Source organism: Dreissena polymorpha, chromosome 14 (assembly GCF_020536995.1).
Source record: "Dreissena polymorpha isolate Duluth1 chromosome 14, UMN_Dpol_1.0, whole genome shotgun sequence".
In the NCBI taxonomy this organism is placed as follows: domain Eukaryota; kingdom Metazoa; phylum Mollusca; class Bivalvia; order Myida; family Dreissenidae; genus Dreissena; species Dreissena polymorpha.
The window spans coordinates 24377406-24387111 of record NC_068368.1 but is presented as its reverse complement, the minus strand read 5'-3'; positions in this window follow the sequence as shown (position 1 = coordinate 24387111).

The following is a 9706-nucleotide window of genomic DNA, read 5'->3' as shown; positions in this document are numbered from 1 at the left end:
AATAAACGCTTTCTGGCAAATAGCATCGTCTTAATTTTAATACAAATAATGAACATTTGGACATACAAAATGTCCAATAACATACCGGCAATAATCATTATATATATGTTAATTTCTGTGCATGTTTATACCGAAATTATAGCCGACATCGTCCAGTTAGGGAAATTTAGTGACACACTTTAACACATCAAACATGCATGATAGTTCTTTTTTCATATGATATTCCCCTGGTTCTTACCGGTGTATTGGTGCAGTTTGATAACCCCGCCGGGCTACAGTAGGTGCTAATACACACGTGGTATCGTGTTCAATACAATCGTCTTAATTTTAATACAAATAATGAACATTTGACATACAAAATGTCCAATAACATATCGCATTAACATTATATATATGTTATTTCTTTGCAGTTTATACCGAAATTATAGCCGACATCGCAGTTAGGGGAAATTTTGTGACACACTTTAACAAATCAAACATGCATGATAGTTCTTTTTCATATGATATTTCCCTGGTTGCTTACCGGTGTATTGGTGCAGTTGATAACCCCCGCCGGGACTACAGTAGGGGTGCTAATACACACGTGTATCGTGTTCAATACCCGATCCATGCTACAACGTGTAAGAAACGGGAATTTCGGTAATTCTACCTTTTTAAAGCTTGCGCACCTCTAATTGGGCACATATCCAAATATAATTTAATTAATTATTTCCTAATCAGCATCATTCACTAAACTACATGCAAATTTGTAGGTAGCTTTCCATGCTTAAAAAAAAAATAAACCGATGTTTTCAAAACCACCCTCACGCTCGGCTTTTGTCCAGTTTATTTTCACCCCTGGGGTATATAAAAGTTCCATAATTCATTCATATTTCCAAATATGGGCATGGCAGTTGGTGTGTACAGATGCAGTAAAGGTGTTTAAAGTTTAAACAAGATGAAATAAGTATTCTTTTACAGACATTTATTTTTACAAATTTAATCTATGGAATAGCGCCATGAAATGTAAGTGATTTCAGCCAAGTAAAACAAAGTGTCATAAAATTCAAAATAGTATCATTTAAGTTATATTTTAAATTAAGTTTTTATAGAAACACTATATACACAGCAAAAATACCAAAAAATAGACAGATTTACCGTTTACTTTTTGAAATAAAAATAAAATGCAACATGCATCATTCGTATTTTCAGCAGTAAATTAATCAATTTAGCCATAACGTTGTTTTAATTTTAAAATTGAAGGATGTGCATACAATTTTCCAGCATATTTAACAATAAACATAGCTTATGTGCTATATTAAATCAAATTACGGTAGAAAAGAAATAAAACGCGTCGCAAAAAGTATGCGATGTCGGCAGGAATCGAACCTGCGCGGGAAAATCCCAAAAGAATTCAATTTCATCGCCTTACCCACTCGGCCACGACAACTTTACATCTGGTGTAACCTTAAATTAGATATATATAAGTAAACAGGTAAAAAGGCCTCGCTCGATCTTTGAAGAAATCGCGAAATCGTATTTTTCAGATGATAATTGGGATCAAAGTCAATATTTATAGTGAAAATAATGTAAACCTAAATGAATAGTTAAACATATATCAAAATTCGAAGTTTGAAAAAAATAAAATGCATCTCTCGGAAATAAGCGATAATTGAAGATCGGCAATGGCTTATGTATGAAGTGAAAGGACAGTTGAAAGTTTCCATTTGCACGTTAATGATTCTGATAATATGGTGACAAAGGCAAGCAGTCCTATGCAGTATTGTGTTTTGACCGAGAGTAGCGTGATCTGTGTCGGTGTTGGGGCGCTCTGAGGGCGCAATCCGGCTACATAGGTACATAGAAACCTCTTGTGGCTATAGTCCATGGATCGGGTTCGGCAGACAGGGAACATGTAAATTTTTATAAGTATGTTTTATACCTTAATTACCTAACGTATATTTATCCTGGTTACTTATTTACTGAGGTATGAGTTAGTCGCAATGATTGTAGATACATTGTACTATATTTAGTAAGTATTTGGAGGACGAGTGGCACGGGCACGCGCTTTATTATCACTTATGCAAGGAACGCGTTTTGTTTATATACGTATTTTTTATATTCCGATAGGCTTAAGGGAGGTAACTTAATCAAGTAAAACGCGATATTTTTTGCAATGCCTTTTTATAACTCTTGTTTAATTAATTACATACGAATATACAGCTAATTTAAGATGATTTTTACCAGAAAAAAATTTCGGAGAAAGATATATTGAGATTTTGATATTCCATAGAATGCGAGTCTCCATATATATTTTCTATTGCAGGGGAGGTAATTAAAATTTTAAGTCTCCGAATTGGTCTTTGTTGTATCTATTTACGTTTATTTTCCAGCTTATGGCGATTAAAAAATTAATTATTATTAGTATATGCTCATATGGGATATTGGTACGGATATATCGTGTTCATATAACTGTTACTACCATCCATTTCATTCAGTTTCAGGTCGGGCTACCGTAACCTCGTGAAGAGGCCAGTAGGACCTGTAAATAAACTCTGAAACACACACTCATTCATCATTCAGGTCGGGCTACACAAATCTCGTGAAGAGGCCAGTAGGACCTGTAACAAACTCTCATACACACACTCTTCACTCATCGTGGCGCTCTCGCATGTCTGAGGCGATATATAAGATCGATGTCATATATAATACTGTATTCGCTGGTATTTTCGGTTGATATGTTTGATTGCTTAGGACGCAATGAATATAGTGTATTTATATTTAATCGAAGTGAGCTCATTGTTGTTTCTGGCGGTATTCAATTTCTGGTAATAGTTTCGCGATTAAAGACGTCGGTTCTCTCGGTTAGGGTGGGAATGTTCTTATTTGTTAATGTGCCAAGTGCTTAAAGGCGGTTTATCGCACTTTATTAGTCGGCGTTTCAAGAGAATGGGTAATAAATGCAAATCAGTAGGTGCTTAGAAGACTTAAGTTACGGCAAGAACCACAACTCACTCTGCTAGGAACGATTACCACTGCCTGTCTGCAAGCAGACGACAAATGATTCTGCTCTAGCAGTGAATGTATATACCAGCTTGTAAACGCCATTGGGCCAGTCTAGTGTTTATCATTAAAATATGCACATATTGGCTGCTTTCATGGAAAACGAGGCTTAATGCACGTCAAATAAGATTAGCCTGTGCACATGATAAGCATATGCAATGCAGAACAAGCTAATCAAGGACGACAACAGCGAACAACTAAAGTGCCTTCAGCGCTTTGATTTATAATACATTATGTCCTATGTATAATGGCGTATAGCTACTAATATATGTGTGTATAAAATATGTTAACCGTCTTTATTTTTTAAATAAATGAAATCATACTGAAACTCTACGAATTGAGGATTTACATGTTTTTATGAGCTGTCAAAGATTATTACAAACAACAATTATTATCTTTTTTAATGCAGACACTTTAAAAGACTGTGGGTGCGGACCCAGGATCCTGCGATAAATCAAACGGAAAGGTACTTTAGGTACTTAAGCTACGTTGGAAGAACTCGGACATTGTTGACGGCCCTGTCTTCAATAAATACTGTTTTGAGTGAGGTTAAACTTACAAATGTATTTGTTAGCCAATTGACGTGTATCGTGGTATTTTGAAATTATTTTTAAAATACTGGGCTAAGCATTGGGTTTCGGTAGAAAGTACTGCAAACAATTTCGCTAGATTTCAACAACATTTTAACACTCCGCATTATGATATTTTGATTCAATTTTTCCATATTTATACCAAGTGAGTTTTTCATTTGACCGCCTTGCGGATACAGATCCATTAGCATGTGCTTGTGTATTATAATAACAATTAATGAGTTAATTACTACTTACAGTATCGTTATTTCATCACATCATCGTTATCAACGTTATCATGATCATCAATCATCAACATAATCATCATCTCATCATTATCATCATCATCATCATTATCATCATCATCATCATCATCTCATCATCATCATCATCATCATCATCATCATCATCATCATCATCATCATCATCATCCATCGTCATCATCATAGTCATCATCAATCATCATCATCATCATCATCATCATCATCATCATCATCATCATCATCATCATCATCATCATCATCGTCGTCGCCGTCGTCGTCGTCGTCGTCGTCGTCGTCGTCGTCGTCGTCGTCGTCGTCGTCGTCGTCGTCGTCGTCGTCGCCCTCGTCCTCGTCCTCGTCCTGCTCCTCCGCCTCCACCGCATCATCAGCAGCAGCATCGTCATCAGCAACAACAGCAGCATTATCGTCACTATCACCAACAACATCGTTATGGTCGTCATCGTCGTGATCATCATCATCAGTGTCATCATCATCATCATCATCGTCATTGTTATCGTCGTTGTTCTCCTCCTCGTCGTCGTCATCGTCATCATCGTCGTCATCGTCATTCTCATCATGAACAATTTCAACAACCGTAAAACCTATCGCTCAGCTCATTTTGCAGTGAATTCGGATGTTATATCAAATCTTTTTGATTAATAGAGTTTGCTGCTTAATGTATTAATAACTAAATAATAATGTTGATAATATTGAAAATAAATGGTTTCAATTTTATTTATCCGTTTAAGATGCAGTATTTGACCAAGTCAATTTGTCGCTAAAAGTAGTCATTACACATTCAATCCAAAAAGCGTTACGAGTTGCTATTGAAACTATAATCGCATTCCGATAAAAATGGTGTCTGTATTAGGGCCTGTTTAATTTCTACGCTTAATTGCAATTCATAAAAATATTTTTAAGGGTACCGGTATATCTAGACACACTCTGTTATCCAAACAATCCTTGTGATCATAAACAAATAAACAATGAAATATAAATAAAATTAGATGATAAAAAATGGTATCTTGCTTTTTGCTGTTGCTAGTTATCAACAGAGTAGCAAACTTTTAAATATAAATTATATTCAATTCATAGCACGCTTAAGATTTGAAGTTTATCTAAATCTATAAGCACAAACATATTTATGTTTGTTAATACAAAGCTGTAGCAGTTTTCTGATTGCGCTTGAAAAGATGTGATTGTTGTTGTTGCATTAATAGTATCATTAGTTTGTATTTCCAGATTAGGTATTCCACCATACATTTTGTTTTTAATCAGATGTCTTATAATTGGCATTGCAATATTTCAATAACGAGTAATCAACACAATTGACTTTATGTATTTTTAATTGTTTATCCATATTATCATTAACACTTGAGGGAAAAATAAGCTGTGTCATTTTTTATTTTTTATTTTACTTATGGTTCAGACAACTCTGCTTTTACTATATGCCGTAATAATTATAAGTTTCCGTTCACTTAAAGATATTGTTTTTCGTGTTGGAAAATTTAAATACGAAAAATATTTAGAGACAAGTGTGTTATGTTTGTTTGTCAATTATTTAATTGAAGTAGAAATAATACATCAGTGTACATAATTTTATTGTGTTGTTCCCTTCGTTCTTTACTTTAAAAATGCAAACTTAACAGCTTTGCAATCAACTGAAATAATATATAAAAAGGAAAAACAATAAACGTTTGGCTTTCTTAATACGATATCATTTCAAACGCTGTTGGAAGGAACCATTGCTTATTAGAGGTTTACAAGGTAATTTACCCAAGTACGCAAATGTAATGGTCGATTGCCCTTAGGCATGATTCTGTTTTATTACTTTAATCTGGTTGTAAAAATGCATGACCGAAGGGTCATCAGATAAGCAAAAACAGGGTCAAAATCTGATAAAATAGCGCTGTTTAACTGACTGTACGAAAATCCGTATGTCCGAAAATTTAGAATCATGAAAACATAAATATTTTGGCTTAAAAAGGAAATGTAAGAAAATTTAGAATGTAAGAGAAATACGGTGGTTTTATGGTGTTTAAATCGATTAGAAATAGCAAAACCTAAAGACATTATCTCAAGTGTGATTTTCAAAAGATTTTATATGAATGTACACACACGGTAAAACTAGTCTATTAAAATGAAATACCTTCATTGGTTCTCATGTTTTTAATATTTATTAAACATAGGTATTTGTGAACACTTGTTGTTATATAATATTGAAATGTACACGCATACTGAACATAAAATCATTAGCATAACGGCTAAGTTGGTTTTTACTAAGATTGCAATAGTGTTTATTTTATTATTATGAATCTTATGAGGATAACTTTGAAAGTTTGACACAGAGTATCTGAAGAAGATATATACATACTCACATATGTGGTTGTTGTTGTGGTTATTGTTTCAATATTTTTATGAGTATCATACATTCAATGACGAATAGCTATTAATTTGTCATACAAACACCATAATTATTATTGGATTGCGGAGATTAAACAAATCGATTCCCTAGTAACTGATATAACTGATACATTTTTTGAGCGACAATTTGAAACTAAATCTAGTATTATTTAAATTTGATTATTTTAATTGCAGACTTTTTTTATTAATCCCAATTATTGTGTACGCAACGTTTCTTTTATTTAAATCGCTGAGTACGAAGCATCAAGCTATTTTTTAATTAATTGACAGTGATCTTTAATGTATGTCATAATATAAATTGAAATCAATCTTAATTAAAGCTTGAGCGGTTGGTTTGTAATAAGTTTTGTAAATGTTGCTGTAGGATATGTATGCACAATACTAACGCTCTGGCATATTGTGATGGTGATATGAGTATATATTGCACAATGAATATGTGATGATGTTCTTGTGATAATATTGAGGCTATAATTAGTTTTTGAATTAAGCTAGCTAATTTCAAATAAGATACAAACACATCCCAATCCTAAAATTATCAGTAAGTTATAGTATTGTTTGCCTCTAGGCGCATAATGAATTGAAGGCCTAGTTTATCTGTTAATCCTCGCCCCATGTGGTGTCCCAGTGGGTACACTGATATTAATACACGATGTATTGGTCCACAATTAAATCTCTTATAAAAACATGTCTCTCAGGTGACTGAAAAATGGCTGTGTAGATACAACAAATACTACTACAACGGAGACTAAGATAACACATGTTACAATTAATTTGTCTTCCTTGCGTTCTTCTTATACGACAAACACTTCTAAAACAAAAAAGCAAAAAGCCGCTACTGCTACTGCTTCGGCTACTCTTACTGCTACTGCTGCTGCTACTGCTGCCGCTGCCACTGCCGCTGCCACTGCCGCTGCCACTGCTGCTGCCGCTGCCACTGCCACTGCCGCTGCCACTGCCGCTGCCACTGCCGCTGCCAGTGCTGCTGCTGCTGCGGCTACTGATAGTGCTACTGCTACTTGCCACTGCTACTGCCACTGCTACTGCCACTGCCACTGCCGCTGCTGCTGTTGCTTCTGATAGTGCTACTGCTACTGCTGCTGCTGCTGCTTCTGCTGCTGTTGCTGCTGCTACTGTTACTGCTACTGATACGGCTACTGATACTGCTACTTCTACTGCTACTGCTAGTGCTACTGCTACTGCTACTGCTACTGATTCTGCTACTGCTACTGCTACTGCTGCTGCTGCTACTGCTGCTGCCGCTGCTACTGCTACTATTGATAATAATTCTCCTTCTACTTCTCTTTCTAATAATGCTAGCGATGCTTCATAATTTATTTTTAAATGTATCATTTTGTTAAAACAGGAAAGAACTGTTATATATATTTTCTTAAAGGGATCTTTTCACGCTTTGGTAAATTGACAAAATTGAAAAAAGTTGTTTCAGATTCGTAAGTTTTCGTTTTAGTTATGATATTTGTGAGGGAAACAGTAATACTGAACATTAACCATGCTCTAATATAGCCATTATATGCATCTTTTGACGATTTTAAAACCTAAAAATTATAAAGCGTTGCAACGCGAAACGATTGAATACTTTGGAGAGTTCTGTTTTTGTCGTTAAATTTTGTGAAACTACGAAGATTGCTTATATAAGGTATAAAATACGTCGAGAATGTGTACTCGGCGGAATAGCTCAGTAGGCATAAGCGTTTATACTACAGGACTCTGCCAGGACTCCAGGGGTCACTGGTTCGAACCCTGCTCCGGGCAATGTACATTTCCTTTTTTTTTAATTTTTTTTCTTGATTTTTTACTGGAGCTTTTATGATCCAATGTTTACATTTATCAATATAAAGCATTTAATGAATAAGTTAAAAAAATGCCAAAATCTGTGAAAACGCCCCTTTAAAGGTGTAAAGAATCTAAACTTTTCTGCGATTAAAGTTTTATTTAACTGGATTAGTATAGGCCACATAACAGACGCTATTGTACTGATTTGTACTAAACAACATTTTGTCATAATCAACAGTTTTAACATGCCGCAGTTTCCTTGGAAGTTGACCTTTGATTGGAGTTATGTATAAAACATTAACAAGGTATTTGTTGACAGTTTGTCCTGTCACAATTATATATTCGTTGAGCCAAACGTGTGATAAAGATCCCTTTTGGGGTGGCGATAAATACTATTTATATTGTTCAACAGTGGGAGACTGAGAAAACATATGTTACAATTAATTTGTCTACTTTGCCTGCTTCTTCTTTATATATTTTTCTTGCTAATCGTTTAAGTTTAGTTTTAGTTAAGTAGGTATATCAATTTACATTTTTTGATAGATATTTATTTGGATAGTAATAGTATGTTTTATTTGACTTGACATCATTGAACCGGTTTATTCATTGATAAGATCGGGATCTCCACAGGTGTTTAATCTCGATTGTTAGGTGGGGAGAAGGGTCCGAATGATAATGCTGTCGTCGGCTTACGAATCACATTTCACAAGTTTTAGACAAATATGCATACGTTATAAACCTAATTTAAGTATTACATAGATAATAACTTATCTTTATTTTGATGAACTACGTTTAAGGTATAAAACTATAATTATCTATGTGTTGTGTGCCGCATACATACCATCTTGCTTTTTTAAATTTGATCACAACGGTCCGAAGTCATAAACATTCATTATGCATGGTTGCTAAAGCACAGTGTATACTAACTAACCTATGTTTATTGTTGTTTGCTAGGGTTATTATTATTATGTTTTATTTTTTTATTTTGGGGGGGGGGGTGGGAGGGCTTTTATAGAAGATTTCAACTAGTCCTTAACGAAAAAAAAATATCGGTATAGGAAATATAAAAGAGTAATAGACAGCTTCATTCATGCTGTTCTATTATGGTGTTTTAACGCATATAATTATGTATGGTTGATGAAGCACATTGTATGCTACCGATGTTTAATGTTGTTTGATGATGATGTTAAGTTGGTGTTGCTGTTGTTGTTAATGATGATGATGAGGAGGAGGAGGAAGAAGAAGAAGAAGATGATGATGATGATAATGATGATGGTGGTGGTGGTAGTAGTGACGACGACGACGATGATGATGATTTTGATTATGATAATGAGATTTGAATTAAATTAATGCGCAAAGATTTTTCTTTTTAGCGGCCAAATGCAGATATCTGCGCTCGGCCGCTGTAAGGGTTATGTAATATTTGCAATCTACATAGGAGTCAATAGCAGATACCAAGCACCATATGCTTATGAGAAACAAAAGCAAAATATTGGCAATCGCTGAAATCTCGAATATGACTAAATCATTTTATTAAATGAAAACCGGTAACTATTTTAAACGGTTATTATATTGCAACAACTTAGCGGTGTTTATCCAAAAGACCATTGTTATAAT